We start from the raw sequence: 22642 nt of genomic DNA, 5'->3' as shown, positions 1-22642 counted from the left end.
TGACTCAGCGGCTCATCCTCTCTGCAAACTCCAATGGGCTGCGGCATATCCTCTCATCTCTCCGAATCTCACTCTCTAGTTTAGTTAAATGTTGACTATAGATCTTGTTTTCTGAATACATATGAAATTGCTAGAGTCCTTATTACCTTCAAATCTGTGTCACTTTGGAAAGTTAATTGTACAGTGATTGTGGCTGAAAAGAAAGTAAAATAGAAATTATTTCAATATGGTAATGTAACATGAATATTATAACAGGTTCTTTACATGCAAAGGATGCTCACAAACTTCTAAATATGTGGACATCCCCAGAGAATATAATTTCTTCCATAAAATGCAAACAACTATAAGGGAAGAAAATTAAGTTAACTCTTTATATGTTTAATGATTTTATATGTAGGATGAAAGTTTGTAAAGCTATTATAATAAATGTTGCCGTGTCTCTAAACTCCACACTATATTATCTTAGAAATACTGACCACCAGCTTAGCTTAAAAAAAGAGACTTGCACATGGACCCCAAGGTTTTGCAGGAGGTTCCAAATATGGAGATTTCTGATGTTCTGCCACGTGGCCCTGGGCTCCCCACATCACCACACAGCGGGGAAAGCACCTGTCTCCTTCATCCACCAACATCTCTGGAGCTCACACTGCCTCCCTGGACACGGGATTTTAGTAGAAATGTCTTCTCCCAATAGAGAGCTGGTCGCATGCCCCATCTCAGCTTCATCTCCCCGCGTCCAGCCAGCAGGAATGGGTGCCTGGAAGCTCTCACCACCTCTCCTAACTTCAAGTTTTGAAGACAAAAACCTTACAATTATCGAACAACCCTTTTTCAAGGTCCACACCTGCTTCTGCCCCACGTTGACTCCTGCATCCCGGCTTCCTCTTGGATCCCATTTCTGTCCACAGTGGCACGTGCAAAGGAGTTTTCTCCCTCCGTGAGCTAATCATGCTTTCAGCGTTCGCTACAGATTTATCTCCCACAGATAAGCAATTTTTATACTGATTGGAATATGTAAGAATTTCAAAAAAAGAATTTCAAAAATGGCTTATTCTTAATTCACATAGCACATATGGTGAATTCGCTTATGGTAGGCCTGGTAGAATGATCAATTTTGACATTCCATACGTAATATATCTAAACTTTCTATTTTTAAAGCTAAACACTGTCATTTCTCAGGTCACTTCTCCACTCTCCCTTTATTTCTAGTATCGAGGCAAGTACTGAACTTTGTTTTGTGCTGCTCTGAGCACTTCGCCAGTTCCCACGGATGTGTTCAAGTGGAGAAGCTCCGCAGGCAGACGGCCTCGCTCGATTTCTAGATCAAGATTCAGATTCCTGGATTCAGAGGAATTCAATGTTCATCAATTGAAGAAATATTTGTGAAGCACTTACTTTGTGCTGGAAAAGTAAAGTGACACATTTCTACATGTTAAGAACTGTCGGAATCTCTTAGAAGTAACAAATTAGCGGATACTGAAAATGTTAAAACTAATCATCTTACATTTGCAAAGCATTTCAATTTGTGTTTCAACTGACATTTCATTTGCAAAGGGATATTTTCTTTGATTTAAGGAGAAGCTAAATGGCTTGCTTTACTGTCAGATTAGGGCTTAACATAAATATTTAATCTTCAAATCTGTATCTTCATACGATGTTACAGATAAATATTATTGAACCACACCATGTGCCATCATCACCTGAGAAATGGATGCTCTGTCCGTTAATTCCTGTTCATGCCTGTGTCACCCTCTTCCACTCCCACGCTGTCCTGCCAGTGCCCAGCTCACCAATAGATCAACCGGAAAGGGGATGTTATAGAAGAGCCATAGGAATTGCATTCAGGATAACTTGTGATTGGATCCCAGTTCTCCAGGGTTACCTTGCATCTCTGAGACTTGGTTTTTCTAAAACATAGATCAGGTTGAAAATGTTATTTCCAAAATTGCATTAGCTTGTATCTAGATTTACACTGCAGACACTGCGCAAGTGCTAGCTTTCATACCGTAGATATCAAGTTCTCTGTCTGCGGGATGTTGGGAGCTCAGTGCCCAACAGGCTCCATGCACAGGTGGCCACAGCAAGCCAGCGAACAGCTGTGGCATCCAAAGTCTGGGGTCTTGGCTGAGATTACACCACTCCTAGGTGAAACAAAATAAATTAAAATTAATGTCATTTGAATCAGCCAACAAGCTCCTCACCATGCCTTCTAACTTTTTAAGGGAAAGGATTGTGCAAGAGGAAATGTTCCATGGAAAATTCCCACAGATGGAATTACTTTAAAAGATGGAACCCCAACCCACCTTCATAAAATACTATGTTGGATTTATTTGATATGTATCAGTGATAGCAAGAAGGGATTCTTATTATAGCATAATTATTGTCAGTTAGTAGTTGAAGGAGTGACCTCATGAAAAAGGGAATTTAAATGTGTTTGGGGTTGTTCAGAAAATAGAAAGTAGACCTATGGTCAAAAATCAGACCAAGTGAGGCATATATTAGCATGCCGTGAAGACTGTCAAATAGAGAAAACTAATAACGGATTCCATTGTTTTAAGACTTGATGAGATCCCTGTTTACAGAAACTATGCAAGGAGGCAATAGATGACTTTCTATCAAGGATGCTGCAAGATCCAGGTTCTACAAATATTGGAAATAATTGCATATGGCACTGGTTATCCACCAATGCACTGTAATAGTTAGAATTTGCATTGATGTCCTTGTTACTACTGTTACCATTACTACAGTTATTGTTTTTTTGAACAATAATAATTCTGGGAATAGCGGTTCCAGTCCTCTGGCCTTGAGAGCGCAGGCGAGTGGCTCAGGTGGGTGCGACTGTGGGAAGAGCTTGTGACCCGCAGTTCCCTCCCTGCCTCCTGGCTGGGAATAGGTGCCTGAATTTCCTCTTCTGAGAAAATGCAAATGACTTGTCATTGGTCCGAATGAAGCCAAAATGCAACAGGGAAAGAAAGAGAAACTGAACTTTCTTGTTTTCCTGATTACAGCTATTTACCCTGTCATATTCACTCACATTTTCTAAAGGAAAAAGGTTTCCTGCAATACTTTTATTCTTTTTTTTTTTTCACATTTCCTACCTAAGTGGTTATTTTTTGAGTCATAAAACAAACTGATCCCAGCAGAGGCTTTTCTAAGTAGGACGTGCTCTTCCCGAGATAAACAAGCAGGTCTGCTCCAAGGCCCCTGTCGGAGGGGAGGGACACCAGCAGGTTCCCTTCCAACCTGTGCCCGCCATCCCCACCTGCCCCACATCCCCCAGATCCTGGTTGTCAAAAATCCTCCCCCCTTTACAGCCTCTTCTCCACCCGCCGCCTCTCACACCAGCTCCCCAAGGCCGCCAACGCCCCGACTGTTACACTGTGGGTCATCTCCTCCTTCCAGAACCCCCTGTGGCTTCTCCCGTGGCCTTGCTCTGGATCTTCTCTCCCTCTGCTGTTCCCACAGTGGCACTGAGGCCACGTCCACACTCTTCCTTTTTCATCCTCTTCTCACACAGTCTTGACATCAACACCTTTAAATGTCTATGTGTTTGGCCATTCCCACAAAAACCGACAGCCTCACTCACCTGAGCCCCGCTTGTGCCCCCATCGGCTCCATCGCTGTGCCCCCAGGACACCTCCCATCCGCTTCCTCCAGGCCTTTACTGAAGGTCTCCTGCCCACGGCCCCTGGCCTACCTGGCAAGTTCCAACTTTCCTCCCGAGGTGGACTCCGTGTCTCCTCCGACAACAGGCTTTCCCTGTCCCTGTCCCCTGGGCAGCCTGAGGCACCTCATGTCCTTCTGCCTGTGTGTGAATCACCTGCCCTGGTAGATGGCAAGTGAGCTGCCGGCGGCCGGGAGGCGCATTTTACAAATCACAGCATTTCTCGTGCCAGCATGGTGCTTGGCAATGTGGGTCTGAGAAATATTTCAGAAAGCAGGTAGGGCGGTCTCAAATGTACAGGTCATGTGGGGTTTGGCTAGAAGCTTTTGGTAAAGCTCTTGCCAAATTCTCCTTCAATCTCTACGCAAAACCACATGGGAGAAAAGGAAGGTGAAACTACCGGTACAAAGAAACAAAATGACAAACATTCTGCAAAGATGTCTGTGGTCCCAGTGATCCTTCTTCCAGCTACAAGACCAACAGAACCGAAAAGAGGGGAAAAAAGATGTGCTACTCTTGTCCCAGGAAACAGGTCAACTCCACTCATCTGAAAAAATAAGAAAACCATTCATTGCTAGTCCAAATTTTGCTTTCTGAATCAGACACTTGAATCAGGGAAAAAACTCTGCAGGAGCATCTCAGTTGAATATTCATGCTGTTTTTAAACAGTCCCTATACTGAGACAATAACATACGCACACAAGGCCTCGATAACACACACTTTTTTATTTCTCTTCACTCGGAGACTAGGCTAGAAATCACCAACCAGGGAGAAAGTGTGGAGATGTCACATCTTAGAAGGGGCAGCACCGACACTCAAAGACAGACGTTCACATGTAGCAAGAGGAAAAAAAACAGGACACAAAATGTTAACATGAGTTGTCATGAATAGTGATATTATTTTTCTCTTTTATTCGTGGTGTATTTCTTAACAGTTTTCTTTTAATGAGCTTTGTATTGCTTTAAAATCTGAGTTAATGCATTTTTAGATTTTTATGAATAAACACAATGCTGCTGAAAAAAACAAAGAGGATGCTCCTATTTAAACCTGAAACCTGAAGACCTAAATCTTTTAACTAGCATGAGCACTTTGAAAATCTTCCTCCTGCCCCAAATCCTCATTCCATTTCGTACAACCGTGCGTGCCCGCCCACAGCTGCCTGCCTTTCCTGGGAGATAAGATTTGCTGGAGGGGGCAGGAGAAAATGTGAGGAGGTATCGATTGCAATTAGCTTTGCCACTGATTGTGGTGTGACTGCAGGTGAGTCTCTGCGGTTTAGTAAATGGGGTGAGACTCTCAGAGACTAATGGAGGTTGTCAGTACGATGGGGACTCGTGGGCCCAGAGGGTCACATAACTCCATTTTTCCCCGCTTTGAAAGTAAAATGATCAGGGAAACGGGGAGAGGCATTATGAGAATGAAGAGGGTGATCAATGCCACCGATCCTATTTCCACCCCTACCACCTTGGCTGAGCCCAGAAAACGAAACAACGCTCCTGTTACGGATGTCCCAAGGTGCACAGCCTGCATGTCTTCTGCAATGAGATGTGATTGCAAGATTCCGTTTGCTGCCTGCAAGATGCACCTCCTCCTGGCTCTCGCTGATGAGGTGCACATGGTCCCCTCTTGCTGTCCTCCCTTCATGACATGCTTCCGTGTGGATTTCATGAGCTGCAGAAGTAACAGCCACAATCACCAGAGAAAGGGTGCAGGGAGAGCTGCCCCCGCCCTTCTGCATTACGCTTCGAGCTGTGCAGGCAGGACCATGGCTTGGCCACGCCGGGATCGATCGGATGGGAATCATTGCTCCTGGGAGTCAGAACAGAATCAGGAGGTAACAGATAACCTCGTGCACCTCTTCCTCAACGTCTCTTCATCTCTCTGGGTAACAAACATCTCCCTATTGATCAGCTCTTGCAAAAGGCCACCAAGGTAAACTTCATAATTCTTTGAGCTGATTAAAGAACGAAGAAATCAGAAGGTTAATAGCAGCAATGCAACGGAAAAGGCAATTCCAAAGGGCGAGCTCGTGCGACGTTACGTAGCAGCAGAAAATGTCAGGAAATAAAGAGAGTTCGGGGCAGGTTGATGAATCCAACTTAACTTTAGTCTAACCATCCAAGTCTCCCAAAACAGGCCTTTGTAGCAGGGAATTTGAGTTCCCCTAAATCAATATGTTTTCTCAGGGACTACGGTGCCCTCATAAATCATCATTTGCATGACATATGTGTGCTCATAAATCTACCTTGAAGAGAGGGAGAGAAAGGAAACTGGTTAACAATAAACCACAGAGCTAAGCTATGGGGAAAATGACATAAAACCCAGGTTTCTATGGACACGCAAATTTGTGCCCCTGCCGTCTGCTTAAATGTGTTTTCTCCCCTGGGTGGCGACAGGCTCAGGTCAGAGCAGAGTGAATCTGCTGGAATGCAGCCTCCCCGGGGGACCAGTGGAACTGGCGCTGTCCGTGCGAGGCCAGACAAGGAGAAAGCAAAGCTCTGAGAGAGCCAGGGGTAAGCTCGTTTGTCTTGGACTCTTCTCAATTACTTTTCCTAAAAGGACAAAAATGGAGCAAGTTTATTTAGTGGTTTGGATGGAAAAGGAGGAGATGGATTACTCAACAAACTAAAAATTTCCTTCTGAACCTCAAACGATGGCTCAATAACCGGGAACATTCCTACCATGTCCGCACGAAGTTGAGAAGCCAAGTGGGGCTGATGAGTTAGTGATGACATTAAAGGCATCTTTGTAGTTCATTAACTTTGTTTGCTGGTTTGTAGAATAATGGTTTTATCCTTTCCCGGGAAATGTTTCACATCCAATGTAAAGAATTATTGAAAGAGATAGTGAAAAAAGTATGGGCTGCAAAGCCATACAGACCTGGTGTTGAATTCTTATACCACCCTTTATGCCCATAATGTGGGCATTGGTCTCCTGACCTCTGTCACAGGGAGAGTGATGGCCACTCTGTGGGGTTATTGTAAGGATGAATTGAGATTACATATGTATGACGGTTAACTTTAGGTGTCAACTTGACTGGATTAAGGGATGCCCAGATAGCTAGTAAAGCATTATTTCTGGGTATGTCACTAGGGTGTTTCCAGAGAGATTGGCATTTGAGCCAGCGGACTGAGTGAAGAAGACCCGCTCTCGCCAATGTGGGTGGGCACCATGGGGCTGGCTGAGGGCCCTGAACAGAGAGGTGGAGAAAGGCGGATGCTCTCTCTCTTTCTCCTGGAGCATGGACACCCTTCTCCTTCCCTTGGTCATCAGAACTTTAGGTCTCCAGCCTTTGGACTCTGGGACCTGCACCAGACCACCCTCCTCCCTCCTCTGGGTCTTCATGGCCTTGGCCTCACATTAGAGTTACACCATCTGCACCATCGGCTTTGCTGGCTCCGAGGCTCTGGGACTTGACTGAGCAACCAGCTTCCCTGGTTCTCAGCTTACAGGTGGCCTGTTGTGGGGCTTCTTGGCCCCTATCATTATGTGAACCAACTCCCCTAAAAATCCCTTCTCATCTCTCTATCCAAGTATTCATCCAACTATCCTATTGGTCTGTTTCTCGGAAGAACTCTGATTAATGCAATATGCTAATTTTAAAAAATACACAGAACCAGACAACTCCCAGGTGCTCAATGATGTTCATTTTTCTTTTCGTTTTTAAATTTAAAAATTTTGTAAAGCTGGCAGCAACCAGAAAAATTACCTATTCTGTTACCCTGCATTTTACAAAGGATTGAAAGACATACTCCTAATTTCTAACTCAAGATCCGTCCACACTAAATCTTTCTTTTTAAGAAACGATTGTTGATTTTGTTTCTGTCTATCAAACAACACTGAATGATAGCTGAACATTTAAAAAAAATCAAAAATAAAGGCACATTATAAATAACAAAAATCTCCATAACACTTGCATTCAGAGACCAATACCATCATGCTTTGGTGTGGGAAACAGAGAGTCACCCCATACCAGTATCTAACAGTATGTATGCGAAATAAACGGCCTTCTTCACATGCAATAAAAAAGCCAAACAACAGTCCGTTTTCTTTTTCAGATACTGGATGTTCTGTCTTACATCTCATCCCTTCTGGACAAGGCATCTCTTAAAAACTGTTACCTTTGTTTTCATGTGTGGACACAGAGCAGCTGTCCCCACCGCCTGTCCCTCCGGAAAGACAGGAGCAAAGGCCACTGCTGGCCAAGTGCTCCACAACGGGACTCGGCTCTAAGTTTGAAATTAATAAAGTTTTCAACTCAACTATTATTTTATTACATGGTGGAAAACATGCATTGATACAACTGCCCAAAACTTTAAATTGTTTGGCCTCGTGAAAAGCCAAGTTTAAAATATGAGTAATTGGCAAGAAGGAATCTCTTGATAAAAAGCATAGGTTGAAAAGAAAACAAAAACAGAGTAGGGGGTGTGTATTTCCACTCCAGGTTTGTGGACTAATGATTTATCTTGATCTAAACTATAAATGAAGCCCCTATATTGCCATGTTTACTTAAAGAGAATTTGGCCCAATTTTAGAAAATGATAGGCTTAGGTCATGCAATTACACATAATCATATCTTTTGTATGTGTAAGCATGTATCCATGGGGGTATGTTCAGATGTTCAACATGCAAACATGTACGTGTACTTACAGATTTAGACGTAAATATGAACATGTGCATGTCCATACTGAGAGAGAGAGAGATTTGATATATCTAGGTTCACCTAGCCTATGCAACACCCAGGAAGGATCATTTTGTTAATTTCTTTCTCTCCAGTATGAAAAAGTTATTTTTAGTATCCATGATGTAACCATCTGTAATAATCATTTCCTTGACTCATTCTTTACTCTTAAAACAAACAATGATTTAAATAGGAGAATAAATTTTGAATTTAAAAGTATACGAATCTAGCAAAAGGTGTATATACACTAAAATCTGTGTTTGCCAAATGAAAACATTACACCTCAGGGTTTATACCCAATCACACTGTTTTAAATGTTCTACACTAATAGGAACCCCCAATACTCCCACAGAAAGAGAGAATTCAAGGCATTCAAGTTTCGTTTTGTCCTTTTCCCAATCACTCTGATAGCTCCTAGATTTAAGTCTAAATCCATTGCTTAAAGACAGGAATATATAGCACCCCAGACGTAAGTTACACCAACTGCACCTGCAGCCAGCTTGTCTGATCCCGCACCCTCGGGAACCCTCTCGAAGGAAAGCGTGTATCCCACATGTGGGGGGCAGAGCCCAGAACAGGCGTTCCGGGTCCCATCCAGGGACAACTGCCCAAAGCTGTCACACTTCCTCACTCCTACTCAGCTTTCTTTCTTTCCCTCGGCTATCTACAAAAATACAAAGAGGACAGTATTTCCTTGCAGGTGTCAGTGCCAAACCATTGTCTGTGTCGGGGGAAGTTGGGTCTCTTGATAGCTCTGTAGCTGTCACACTGACAAGGTGACATGCCTCGTCCAAGACCTTGTGGCCCGTGTGTATGGAAGACAAATTGGAAACCCCAGGACTGCCCAATTCCAGAACCTGCACCCTTGGCTCCTCAAAGCTCCTGCAGCCAGTTACTGGGAGGCAGATTAGAATATATATAGCACGGCCACGCTGCCAAGAGGCTCAAATGCTGACTCAGTTTGGACTTTATCACAGAGCAGGTGGTCTGGACAGCAGAGAGGAAAGAACGGGACCCCCTGCCTGTGTCCGCAGCAGGCTCAGGTCTAAGGAAGACTAGACCAACTTCAGGGCGGGGCAGAGGATGAACTAAGGAAAAAACATCTCTGCTGTGAGAGGAACCGAGTGATCTTTCAGAGGGTTTTCTGGACAAATAAAAGTAGTTATTATTTTACTTATAAAAGACAGATGAATATTACCTCAATAGTCAGGCATTGCTTTGGGCAATGAAAAACATTATTAAATGTCTTCTACTCTCTGTTAAATTTTTACTCATGCCTGACTTTCTGTGATTTACTGGTCTTCCCAAGGAAAGCAATAAAGTCAATTAGACTCTTGTTTGCTGAAAAATAAATGCCTGTCAGGTGTACAGAATGGTTTCACTCTAACTGACATACCTAGCGCTCCCATCTCCAGCTGCAGGGGGCGACCTGCCGGTTTTGCCGAAAGCCGTACCCGTGCACCTTGAGCCAGTCCTCTGGGCTCCTCCACCCCACGCTGCGGATCTCCACCCCACACCTGGAGGAGTGTTCCCTACACTATTTTATGCCGATTATTTTTCATTTCTACACTGTATTTGCCAAGAGGCTTCTTTGCTTAATTAGGGAGACAGGTTTGGGGAATAAAACTGCATGAACCAACAGAAAATAATTGCATCTCAGATGCAGGGATTTAGGAAAACTGTCTGCTCATCTCTCTCTCTGGCTTCTTACCCCCAGTCAATACGTGTCCACCAGGAAAAATATTTTAAAAGACAGCAGGTAATTAAGATGTGTCTTGGCATCGAGTAAAAGTCCCACGTGATTTGTCGTAGTACGATGGGTTGGAGGCATTCCCGTGTGGCATCAGGACCATCCACAACCATCAAGTAAATTTGAAAATCAAGTTAAAATTGAAAAAAAAAAAGTATTTTAAAGTGAAAAGCAACCTTAATAATTTAGTTTAATCCCGTGCTTTACAGGTGAGCAAACTGAGACCCGGGGAGGTCAGCGGGCGCGGCCCCAAACTTGTGGGTGCCGGGGAGAGATGAATCCCAGATGCCCGGCCCCTGCCTGCAGCCAGCGCTCTGTCCCACGGAGGGAGGGAAAAATCTGCTGTGTTTTATTTCACAGTTATAATATATATATTTATAAAATTATGTAAAACACATAATATTTATATATTTAAAACGTACTTAAACTTGTTTAAGGAAGAAAACATTTGCTCTATGAGCATAATTACACTCATAAACTCACTACGGAGTATTAATATAATCCAATAATATTAATATAAAATTAAGCTAGTTTGTCAATAAATAAAATGGTTCTTAAAAGTGGAGAAGCCAGAAGGGGAAGGAGAATCAACGTAGGACGTGGAATCATTTCATCCTTCCATGTATTTATTTATTCCACGGACACAGACCTTCTACATATTTTCCATTTGTTGACAGTGAGGTAAGAACAAACAGAATGGTTCTACGCCCGCGTTTTAACCCGGGAAACACAGCACAAAGAGAAAAACGCCTGGCATGAGTGATGGGCACCACAAGGGCAGTGGTCCCAAAGTGCTGCAGAAACAGAGAGGAGGCCCCGTCCCAGAAGGCATCTCCTGTAAGGAAATATCTGCCGGTTTGTCAACAGCTCAGATCTGAGGTGCAAACACCCAGCAGGCACCTGTTACTTGCCAGGTGCTCAACGTGGAGGATGAATGAAGTACAGTCTCTGCCCTCGAAGGCTTTGCAGTCTTGCTGGGGAGGTGGAGACGTGAAGGTAAGGTGGGCACCCCCAGTCTCCCCAGAAGAGGCAGTGTGCAGCCCCACCCAAGAGAGAGTTCCAGAAACGCCGGGTGGTGAAGCAGCAGCCCCAGTGGGCCAGGCCGTGCCTGCTTCTTCTCAAGAAAGAAGGACAGAGCAAAGGGGACTGAGAGACCTTCAGAGACTCTGGGATGCAAATGCAGGGCAGGAGTGTGAGGACGTGGGCAGTGAGGTGGGCAGGCGCAGGGGACACAGCCGGAGCCGGAGAGGCAAAGGAGATTGACACCTTGACACGATCACGTGGTGAAGGGACAGACTTGGAGGAAAGGCAAGACAGATTTGAAGACAGGAGTTTGGGGGAACAAGTTGCCATCGAGAAAGTTCAGGCAAGATAAGGTAAACCTGTGATCAAGGGCACTATCAACAGAGATGGGAAGGAAAGCAAAGATTTTTCCCTGAAAATTTGGTAGCCCACGAAGGAAACAGGATCTAAGAAGCTCCGTGAGATTTCTCACTTGAATAATTAAAAGGATGTTGGCATCATCAACCGAGATGGTTAAAAAAAAAGTAGGTTTGGAGCTAAGATAAAGGGTTTAGTGATAAAATCATGCTGCAGAGCAGTGTTTGGGAATTAATGTGATAAACTAAAGAAAAAAAGGTTTGTAATGTAAAACGTTGTTTTCATTTACTGTACACAGTTATCAGTATCAAGAGTAGTAAGATTGGTAATGAATCCTGACAGTTATCAAATGCAACGTTTTTCTGAGTGCCGGGTCCCCCTGCACCCCCAGCTCCGGAGGCGTCTTCATGGAAGGTCACTGGTGACAGTTGATGAGAAGAGTCAGTGCCACACGTCTTACTGCTGTGAACCTCAGTGTGATGTCTGTGAGCCAGTCGTACCTGTGTGACTGAGTCGTGGATGACCCCAGCCCACTCCCTTGTTTTTCATACCCCAGGTTCTCCGTGACACAGGACCGGGCGGCAGGACACACGCTCCAGCTGCCGCCAGCCCTGCTGGAACCTCCAGACTCAAAACAAACTGTCTTCCTGAGCAAGTCCCAGATGTCCCCACGACTCGTCCCATGCAGGGTCCCAATCTTCCAGCTTTCCAGTGGTGCCCACCGCCCTCCGCACTGCCTCTGGCTCCTGGTGAGGATTTTCGTAGATATTTTCTGATACTTTGCAGAAAGTCATTCAGCTGCGTTTTACTTGCAGCCTCTCATCCCACTCAGCCAGGAGCCGGGAGGACAGGTAAGCTCTGCAACCACTCTGATCGAGGCAACACTGGCTCGTTCTGTAGACCAGCGTCACACGTCACACACCTGCCTCGCCCTTCACTTGGAGTGAACAGGCTCTTTCCTACGTGCATTGTCCATCTCCAACCACCAGGCCACCATGGCCACCAGCTCCTTCTTTCTCCCCTGAGTTCTAACTCAATCTAGACCACACTGCAACTCCTGCAGGGCTCTCCCCAAATACCTCAGTGAGGCATTCACTGACCACCATTAAAAAAATTGCAGCCCCCCTCTCCTAGCACTCTGTCTTTTCTCCTTAGTTTATGCTTTTTCATGCCAATTAGCACCCGTTAACATGTCTCTGAAAATTTAAATTATTTATTACTTTACTATGTGCACTGCCTCTTAGAATGTAAGCCCAAAAGAAGCTGGGGTCATTTTTTTCACTACAGTATCACCAGCACCAAGAACAGGACTTCAAATAGTAGGCGCTCAACAGAGATTTGTTGGATGAATGTGTCACCTGGCAAAGATGGAATAGAACCCCACCGGTGACATATGTCTGTATATTTCTATATCTAGCATCTGAGAGTTCACAATTGGTCTTCAAGTCCGTTGTCTCATGGATCCCATAAGACCCTGTAGGCAGCTTGTCACAGACCCACCAAATTCCCCAAATTCCCCTGGGCTCCACAGCTCAGGAGAAGTATTTGGAAGAGCCACAACTTGAATTCAGCTCTTTCAAATCCTGTCCAGGATTCTTGGTTTCATCAGTCCTGCCCCAAGTGGTTTTGCAAACATTACACAGCTAATTAATCAACGGCACGACCCTAGCGCCTGTCCACACGTACTTGTGTGAGTTCATCACTCCAGGCTGCTTTGCAAGAGACTTGGAACACTCCAGTCCAAAGCCATTGTGGATAAGTGATATTTTCCAGAAAATGCTTTAACCAAACACTCGGGAAATATGAGATAAAAGTAGGTGTTATTTGAAATAAAGAGTTATTTTTCATGGCATCCCAGTTGTAAGTTTATCACCATCTTAAATATAATTTATCACTACTATGCAGTATCAGAATTTGTGGTTAGGGAAGCTGGTGCCACACACAACATTGCTAAGATGTGTGTCTGTTTATTTTTTAATTTCTTCCATGAATCCTAGTAGTAAAATTTGACTTTCCTGAGTGACCCTGCTTCCTACCTGGGACAGCTTCCCCAGCCAATTCCAGCCAAATGTCTTTCACAACCAGATCTTGATCCAAGGGAATGTGAGTGGCAGGTTATTAAAAAAAAAAAAAAAAAAAAAAAACATGTTTATTTTTACCTTTGCCTATTTCACATAAATCGCCTCTATCCATTGGAAGAGGAAGGTTAAATCTTTTCAGCAAACTAAGATAAGAGTGCTTAAAATAGATTATTCAGCATTTTAATTTATAGGGTGATTGGCTGGATGAAAGATGTATTTTTTCTGCCTGGGCTCTCTCATGCTAGGATACCCGAGCACACAAGATGTTACGTCTCAATCAGATTCTTCTCCTAAAACCTGTTAATAATTTTTTTTTCAAAGTCATGGATATAGATAGGCTTGTATGTTCTTTTTATAGCTTGCTGTAAAAGATTTTAGTTGTCTCTTCAATCTTTTTCCTGGTCTTTCTCTTTCTACTTTCAAGGTTTAAAAGTTACTTTTGAGAGCCTAAAGAAAACACAGTTAAGTTGAGGATGAAAGAAAGGAGAGATACGGTACTGTAAATACAAATAATCGCCAAATTAAGGCCGACGGGCTGTTTTCTCTTGTATCAGCAGCTGACAGCCTTGCTGAATAAAGACAGTGTCCGCCGGTACATGGGGCCTAAGCGGGTGCTTTTACGGGGCCCTTTCACTGAAAGCACACAAACCGCACATGCTTTCCGGGAAGCGTCCTCCACAGCTCTCTCACACCGCTAATAAGCCAGGTAGAGCCTGTCCTAAAAAGAGCAGTGATTTGTGCATGTGTGTGCCTGTGCCTGTGTGTGCATGCATGTGCATTTGTGTGCATGCATGTGCATGTGTGTGTGTGCGTGTGGAGAACAGTGTGCTGACTTCCACCAAGCCCCTCCAAGCCGGTTATGGCTCTGCCTACGAGGTGTAATGATTGCAACCTACACGGCCGGGGGGAACAGACAGCCCTGACTGCGGACAGCTGCTGATGGCAGCGACGACACCACCCGGGCTGTGTGTGCACAGAGCAGACCCGTCATGCTGGGAGTGGCCCTGTCCCGTGCTCCGCGGCAGCAGAAGCCCAGGTAATTCAAGGTGATTCATGGAAGTGGAGACAGGAGATCCGCGTCTTTCCGAGCACCGCGTGTCAGGCACGTCACTCGCAAGGCTGGCGCTGCTGTCGCTCTGGGGCCGTGGGCAGAGGCTCCCTGCCTCCCTGATCTCCCATCCCCAGGGCTCTCCATGGTGGCGGGCGCATGGCTGCCGCTTTGTGAATGCTTCTGCAGTGAGGGATCTCCCCGCTTCGCCGCCGTGAAAGCAGAGCTACCGAGTGGCTACACAGTTGGTAAAACAGGACAGGAAAAGCCCCCTGTGGTGACTTCTGAGCAAGGGGAGTCATTGGATTCAAGGATGCCGTAATTTCCGGTGTCTGTGTATGTGGAGAATCATAGAACTGTAACAAGTTCATGGTGAACTTGAAAACAATCTTCTCATTTCTTGGATAAAGAAACGGAGGCTGAACGGTCTGAGCTCACGTGGCGGGTGAAGGCGGGCAGCGGCAACACAGCCCAGACCCCAGCTCGGTGCTGCAGCCCCCCACCCCGTACACGCCGTGGATGCTGACGGTGGCCGTCCCTCCCGGCTCACGGCTAGTGATACCGTGGGCATGTTCGTCTGCATCACAGACCGCAGCCTGCAGGCAGCAGGGGCTCAGGAACTTGACAGATGAACAAATGAAGACGTGGACGGGTGGAAGCACGGACAGGTGGATGCATAAATGATGAACGTAAATATAAATGAAGTGGGGTCCTAAAACTTACAAAATCTCACATAGTAATTCACCAGAAACACTTGTCAAATAAAATAAGACTTCAGCCAAAATATGTCCCTCAGAGCTCACCTGCAGAAACCAGGTGGCGAGGACAAAGACTTTACCTCCCTCGTATACGGTGCTTGCCCTGTTCTTCCTCACCAGAGTGTTAAACATAGAAAGCAATAGAAGCAACGAGAGAAGAGCCGTAAGGCTAAGTGTGGTGCGACCGTGTGTGCCTCTTTGGGCCCACGCTCGGGGAGGCAGCAGCCACTCCCGCTGGCTCTTGCTCTTTTGTCAGAGCACGTGAGGAACAGAACGCTGTGCACCCTGCAAAGCCTCCAATTAAAAGCCTTCCCAGCTGTACTTCAAGCACACTCAAAATCTGATAAAAACGAACGCGTCTACTTGACATCAGCTCGTCTCCCTGTCCTGGGTCGTCAGCTCTACCTTTGGAAGTCACCTGGAACGTCTTCCTCCCTCCGCCAGTGTCGAGCTGACATCTTCTCTGTGTAGAATATGCCGGCAACTCCAACTTGTCTTTGCAAAGGTCTTCCTCTCTCTGCTTGGCCCATCACATACTGGAGCCTGTCACTCTCCTGCTCAAAATCCTTCTGTAGCTGCCTGTCGCCCGTAGGAAAACACAGACACCTCAACACACGTGCAGAGTATGAATTACAAGAAACATCCCAGGTTTTTATTTTATTGGAGAAATACCCTATCAGACGAATTGCAAGCATAGACTATGAGCCAATGTGCCTGATTTCTAATCTCAGTTCTGGCCCAGCCACAGCAGCTCACGCCTGTAATCCTAGCACTCTGGGAGGCTGAGGCAGGAGGATTACTTGAGGTCAGGAGTTCGAGACCAGCCTGACCAAAAGCGAGACCGAGTCTCTTTACTAAAAATAGAAAAAAAAAAATTAGCCAGTCAACTAAAAATAGAAGCAAAAAATTAGCTGGGCAGGGTGGCTCGCGCCTGTAGTCCCAGCTACTCTGGAGGCTGAGGCAGGAGGATTGCTTGAGCGTAGGAGTTTGAGGTTGCTGTGAGCTGGGCTGACGCCACTGCACTCACTCTAACCTGGGCAACAAAGAGAGACTCTGTCTCAAAAATAAATAAATAAATAAATAGCAATAAAATCTCAGTTCTGCTGCTTATAAGCTATGTGGACTTGGAAAAATTATTTGCCCTGTCCTGGAGAACGAGGTAAGAATAGTTCTTGCCCCGTGGGTTGCTGTGAGGATAAACAGGGTCAGTGCACTTCGACTGCTGAGAAACACGCCAGCCCCCCACGCACTGGTGTTTCGGTACCAGCGGTGGCAGCACTGCGGCCAGGGTAGCTCTCCATGAAGAAAAGTTCGCCCCTCCGAGTTCCCATCTGCCGGGCTAACAGAAGTCTCCGTCTTGGCGGTTCCCAGGTCTCCCTGCCACAACCCGGGGTTCTGCGGAGACCCTGGGATTATGCATCTAACGGAGTGTTGGGCCCCTGGACATGAGCTCTGCTAACGTGCTCAAAAGTCCATGTCACTTGGTCCCTGGAGCCTGGACGGCCACTGCATTGCCCCTTGGCTGGCTGGAGCACCCGGGTCTGGCTGCGGCTACACGCCTCGCCCCCGCCCCGGAATGTCTAGCTTCCCTCAGTGTCTCTTCCACAGTGTCAGCCCTCCCCCAAGGTCGGCCTGCCCCTGGGAGCTCAGGACTCCTCCCCTAGGGTTTAAACTCGATTTCGCCCAAAGCGATTTTTATTCAAAGACCTATTTGTCCTTGTGAGAAACTTAGGTGCGAAGTGGAAACAAAAGAAAAAGTTACTTTCATTATTTTGGATTAAGCAAAATGCAAATTTGTTATCTCAATAAATTATCTGGCCCTTTGTAGATGCCTGGGTGAGGCTCCTGCCACTTCCTCCAACGCCCTCTCACCAGGTTATCCGCCCTCCCTGAGCCCCGGGGGTCTGCACGCAGCTGTGAGTCTCTCTTCCTTCCATGTCTTGCCTCCCCTTCTGTGGCCAGTGAACTCCTGGCCACACTTGAAAACCTCCAGCAAATTCCCCATCCTCTGGAAAAAGTGCCAAAATTTCTTCCTGCAGAATTATTTCCTTGCTACACCTACACTCACCTCCAAGATTCCTAGTAGCCAAAGCAATAGGAAACTTCCACAGGTTATGTGACTCTCACTGTCCCAACAGAGCCAGTGAGGACCTGCGGGAGCATTCTCGTGCCTGCAGGGCCAGCTTCTCAGGCACCTCTACACCCATCACGGGCCAGGGTAACAGCCAGGTCTTACACCCCCTTTGCTCTTAGTTAGTACCTGACAAAATCAGCACCTGGCCTCACTGTGCAGCTAAACTTGCTTATAAATCCTCTCTTTTTCTGTTACTGCAAACAGAAATTCCAAACATTCAGTTTTCACAGCGGTGAAAGGCTCTGTCTGATTCCCTCCCTGCCCTCCCAGCCTGGCCCCTCCTCTGCAGTCCAGCCAAGGAGGCTGCCCTTGGGGGCTTCTTTGGGGCAACCTTGAGACCACGTGCGGGAAGGCAGATAGGAAGCCACCATAGATAAATGTTAACGTCCCTTCCTTCCCCTCTAGCCAAATAGCAAGGTTACTCTGCCACCTTCTCCAGCTTGCTCTATTATTGCTGCTGTTCGGGGCCAGGGTGGTTTTGTCATTTAACAGCCCTAATAAAGATGACCCTGCCTGGGCAGGGAGGATGGGTAAGTTTTGCCCTGCTGGGGGCCCTCATGGTCCTTTCCCAAACGGGGGCTTGTTCTGACCTCGCAGGAGCTGCTTCAGCTTGAAAGGTTTGGGATAACTCTACAGCTTTGCTTCAGCCTGGGGCTCTCATTCCAGCCACAGAGCTGCCAGATTGCAGGAAAACACCCACAGGTAAAAACAAAAGGTCTTCTTTCTCTTAGTATTTGTCCCCTGGAGTCTAGCAAATGACTCACATCACCGATAGAGTAGGAACAATCGCCCCCATATTTTCATGCACGCAACAGTCTAGACAGAGCTCCTACTTAGTGTCCACAGCGATCCTGTGAGTTAGGCAGGGGAAAAGCACCTGTCCCCACTCCAGAGAGGAGGAAACTGAGGCTCTAAGTGGATAGGACACTTGTTCAAGGTGATGCATGAAATAATGAAGTAGCTGGCAAGAAAAAGTAGGTTGTCTTATATTTAGTAGTTCCTGGGCTCTTTTTTTTTTTTTTAATTATACAACACTGAAACAAAAATAACTTTCTTTCCTGTGTAAATGAAATTATTTTATGAAAATAAATTATTATAGTGGTAATAGTTACCTATATTATAAGTGCCTAGTGCAAAACAGGTACATTATTTACCTTGTTTCTATTTCTTGGAACATTCTAGAAGGTGATAGTGGAATCTGCATTTTAGAAAGTAAGACATTAAGTCTCAGAGAAGTAAAGCAACATGCTGAAAGTCACAGAGTCAGCAAAGACAAGCTGGGATTACAAAGCAGCAACTCAGCTCCTGCTGCCTCAGGCAGGTCCCTGCTGTGTCCCAAGCAGTGGACAAGACCCAGGAAGGTGGTGCCATGGCCCCTTGGACACCTGCTGGCCATGCGGGTTTCCTAACTTTGCTGAGTGTACTTTCTCTTCTATTAGGGGGACAGTAATGTTTCTCCCAACTACCTTGCAAAATTATTATAAGGGCTAAGTCCATCTAATCAACCAATGTTGCTTCAATAAATTTTTCTTGAGTGCCTACTATGTGCCAGCTGCTGTTCTGGGCTCTGGGAGGACAGTACTGGACAAAACTGTCAAAGACCCTGCCTTCCTGGTGTTCACATCCTAGTAGATCAAATAAGAGAATCACTATAAAAATCTTATTGAGATTCACATTTTCCACAGTAGCCAAAAGGTGGAAATGACCCCAGTGTCCATCGACAGACTAAGGGATAAAGGATATATGGTCATTCATGCAATAGAATGCTATTCAGCCTTAAAAAGGAAGGAAATTCTGCACATGCTATCATGTGTATGAACCTTGAAGACATTACGTTAAGTGAAATAAGCTAGTCACAAAAAGACAAATACTACATGAATCCTTTATATGAGGTCCCCAGAGTGATCAAATTCATAGTGATGGGAAGTAGAATGGTGGGTGCCAGGGGCTGAGGGTGGGGTCGTGGGGAGTTGATGTTTAATGGGAGCTGAGTTTCAGTCGAGAAGATGAAAAGAGTCCTGGAGGAGGAAGGTAGTGATGGTTGTGTAACAACATGAATGTATTAATGACACAGAACTGCACACTAAAAATGGTTACAATGGTAAGTTTCATGTTATGTATATCTTACCACAATTAAAAAAAAGTTATTGATAGCCTAAAGCATTTCAGACCAACTACTCTATTCCCTGAATAGATATCTATCTTTTTACTGGAAAAGCTCTTTTTGCCACCACATTTACCAATCTTAGCTCTTCTTCAAGACCCAGCTGAAATGTTACCACCTTCATAAACCTTTCCTAATCTCTCCAGCAAAAGTGATCTCTTCCTGACTTGAATTGCTGAATGCCATATTCCCAGACTTGTTACAACCCACTTGAGGGTGAAATCCCAGTCTGTTACATGTCATAACTCTACAGCACCTAGTATGGGATTTTGCACACAGAATGTCTTGGATGTTCAAAGGGTAAGTTGAAAAATGAACAAATAGAGCTTCACCACCATGTCTTTTTGATACATTGAGACTTCAAGAATCCCAATAGCATCCTCAAGCTCAATGAAGCCTTTCCACATGAACATGACCTGAAGTCAAGGTGGCTGCTATTTAAAAACAGATCTGACCTTCTGTTGAGGAACTACTTCAAGAACGGTGCCAGGCACTTCCTACCTCACTGAAGCAATGCAGCTACTTGATGGAATCTGTAATGTTATTTCCTGTTCTACAACTGCACACAAAGGCTTGAGGACATTACTCGTCTTACCCAAAGTTCCAGTACAAGTAAATGGCAAAGCCGGGGTTTGAATCAAGTGACCCCACTGTATTTTGAACTACTCTCCCACATTGCCGATTCTACTGCATAGCTGTTGCCAACAAAACGGTCAGTCTACCTGTTTGCTGTATGGTTGGCATCTCCAATGGCTTCCCCTGGAATGTGGGGCTAGCACTGGGGCAGAAGAACAGGTGGGCATGCTGGAAAACACTTGACTCAAAGGTTACAAGTACCTCTTATGTAAACCACGCTGGCATGTCCCCTTTGCGGGGGGAGGGAGGTAGATGGGGAAAATTGCTTCTCCATTCAATTAATTTTAAGCTCCCATTTCCACACTTTGTGAAAATGGCAGCTATTTTTATCAAATTTCCTGCAAAAATCATCTTAAAATGTCAAGGAGAAAAAAAAATAAAAAACCAACTTCTCAAAATGGTCTTTCCTTGTGGCAAGAATTTCTAAAGCTTAAGTGTACAAAATGTTTGAATTTCAGCCTGGCGGACAACACTGGGAGTCAAAGCTAACAGATATCATTTATAGAGCAATTTCAAACTCTGTTTGGGGGACAGAGGGTGCCCCAGGCAAAAAGAGACAAATGGGTTGGAATATTAAGGGACCAATAGAAGTCCCCGGGAGCCACAGATGGTACCTGACAAGCAAACTAGGCAAGTGACAGCGGGCCACCGAAAGCCAAGGGCTCTGCTTTGCTGGGCCGGAGGGACTGATGCTTTATGAATGTGACAGCTCAACAGGGCAGACGTGCCTTGCCCTGACTCAGCCGTCCAGGTATAGGAGCTATTCTCTGGAAACATCCAAGATATGGGACATACCACTAGGTGGGTTTTCATCACAGGAGCCTGATGTGAAACTCAGCAAAGAAGGTGGCTTCAGCCTCTTGGCCACAGGGTTACTTCAGCTACTCCCGGACCAAAGTGAGAGGCCCCTGAAGGCCTGTACCCAGCGGGATGGACTCTTGATCTTTTCCCTTCCCTGAGACCAGACGGAACACTGTGATTCTGTTGGAAAACCTCCAGCAACTCCAGCGCCTGGGCTGCGTCACTGTTTCAGACCTGCAGTCCAAGCCTCTGTCCCCTCAAACTACACTGGGCCCCTTTTAGATTCCAGGGAAGCGCACTCAGGAATTCATCCAACAAGTAGTGATCGAGCACCTGTGACATGCCAGCCCCTGTTCCAGGCTCTAGAATCAGGGAAATCAGAGGAGCACACAGATATACACGCAGACAGGAGTTTACAGACCCGTGGGAGAGAGAGAATGAACAAGTAAATCATATAATAAATTTGGGCTGGAAAGTACTGCAGAAAATCTGGCAGGCAAAGACAGCAGGGAGCCCGAGGGTTGGTTTCAGGGCTCCCCTAGGAGGTGGACTGTGATCAAACTTGAAGGAAGAGGGTGGGACAGGAGGGCACCTGGGGAAGAAGTCCCAGGCAAAAGGGAGGGAGAGGGCCAGGCCCTGCAGGTGCAAGGAACACACAGCACAGAGGCAGATGAGTGAGACACATCATAGGACGTGATGGCAGAGACATCACGGGGCACGGAGAGACGGGGCAGCGTGTGGCTGAGCGCTCAGGGCGTGGAAAGGGATTCAAAGGGAGAGTGACTGCATCTGTCTTGTGTTTCCACGGGTCACTTCAGCTGCCTGTTCTGTGGGGCTTGGGCTGGATCTGGAGGCGTCAGGGATCACTCAAGCAGGAGATGACTGTGACTCGCACCAGTAATGGCGGCTGGGACCAGATGATGGTGGTGGAAATTTCAAAGTACATCTGAAAGTACAGCCAGTGGGGCTTGCCCACAGATAGGGCAAGAAAAGGAGGTTCAAAAGTTGCTACTTAACTTGACCAGCTCTAGAGAAGGAGCAGTCATTTAACAGGATGGGAAAGACCACAGACGGCGCAGGCTGCAGGGTGGAAGATGAGGAACTTTGTTTAGGACAGGTTAAGTAGCAGATATTCCTTAGAAATTCAAGGGAAGATATCAGGCCAGTAAATGAACACACAAGACTGGATTTCAGGGGTGAGATTGGAGCTGGACATGGAAATTTGGGTGCTGTCAGCAGAGAGATGGTATTTAAACAGGTGGCAGCAGATGACATCACCAGGGGAGCAAGCCAAGAAATATTACAGGAGAGAAGAAGAGGCCCAGAGTTGGGCTTTGGGATACTCCAGTGCTGAATGATTGCAGAGACGACAGAAATGACAAAGAACCCTGAAAAAAAGTGACCACTGGTCTAGAGGCAGAACCAGGGGACCATGGTGGGAGGATGCCAGGTACAGTCGCAGGAGAGGCTGGCCGGGTTGTGTTGTGCTGTCGAGAGCTCAGATGAGGCTCCTGAGCCAAACTCTGGGCTCAGTGACGTAGAGGC

The sequence above is a fragment of the Lemur catta genome, chromosome 4 (assembly GCF_020740605.2).
Source record: "Lemur catta isolate mLemCat1 chromosome 4, mLemCat1.pri, whole genome shotgun sequence".
NCBI classification, from domain to species: Eukaryota; Metazoa; Chordata; class Mammalia; order Primates; family Lemuridae; genus Lemur; species Lemur catta.
Note: the sequence above shows the minus strand (reverse complement) of the source record.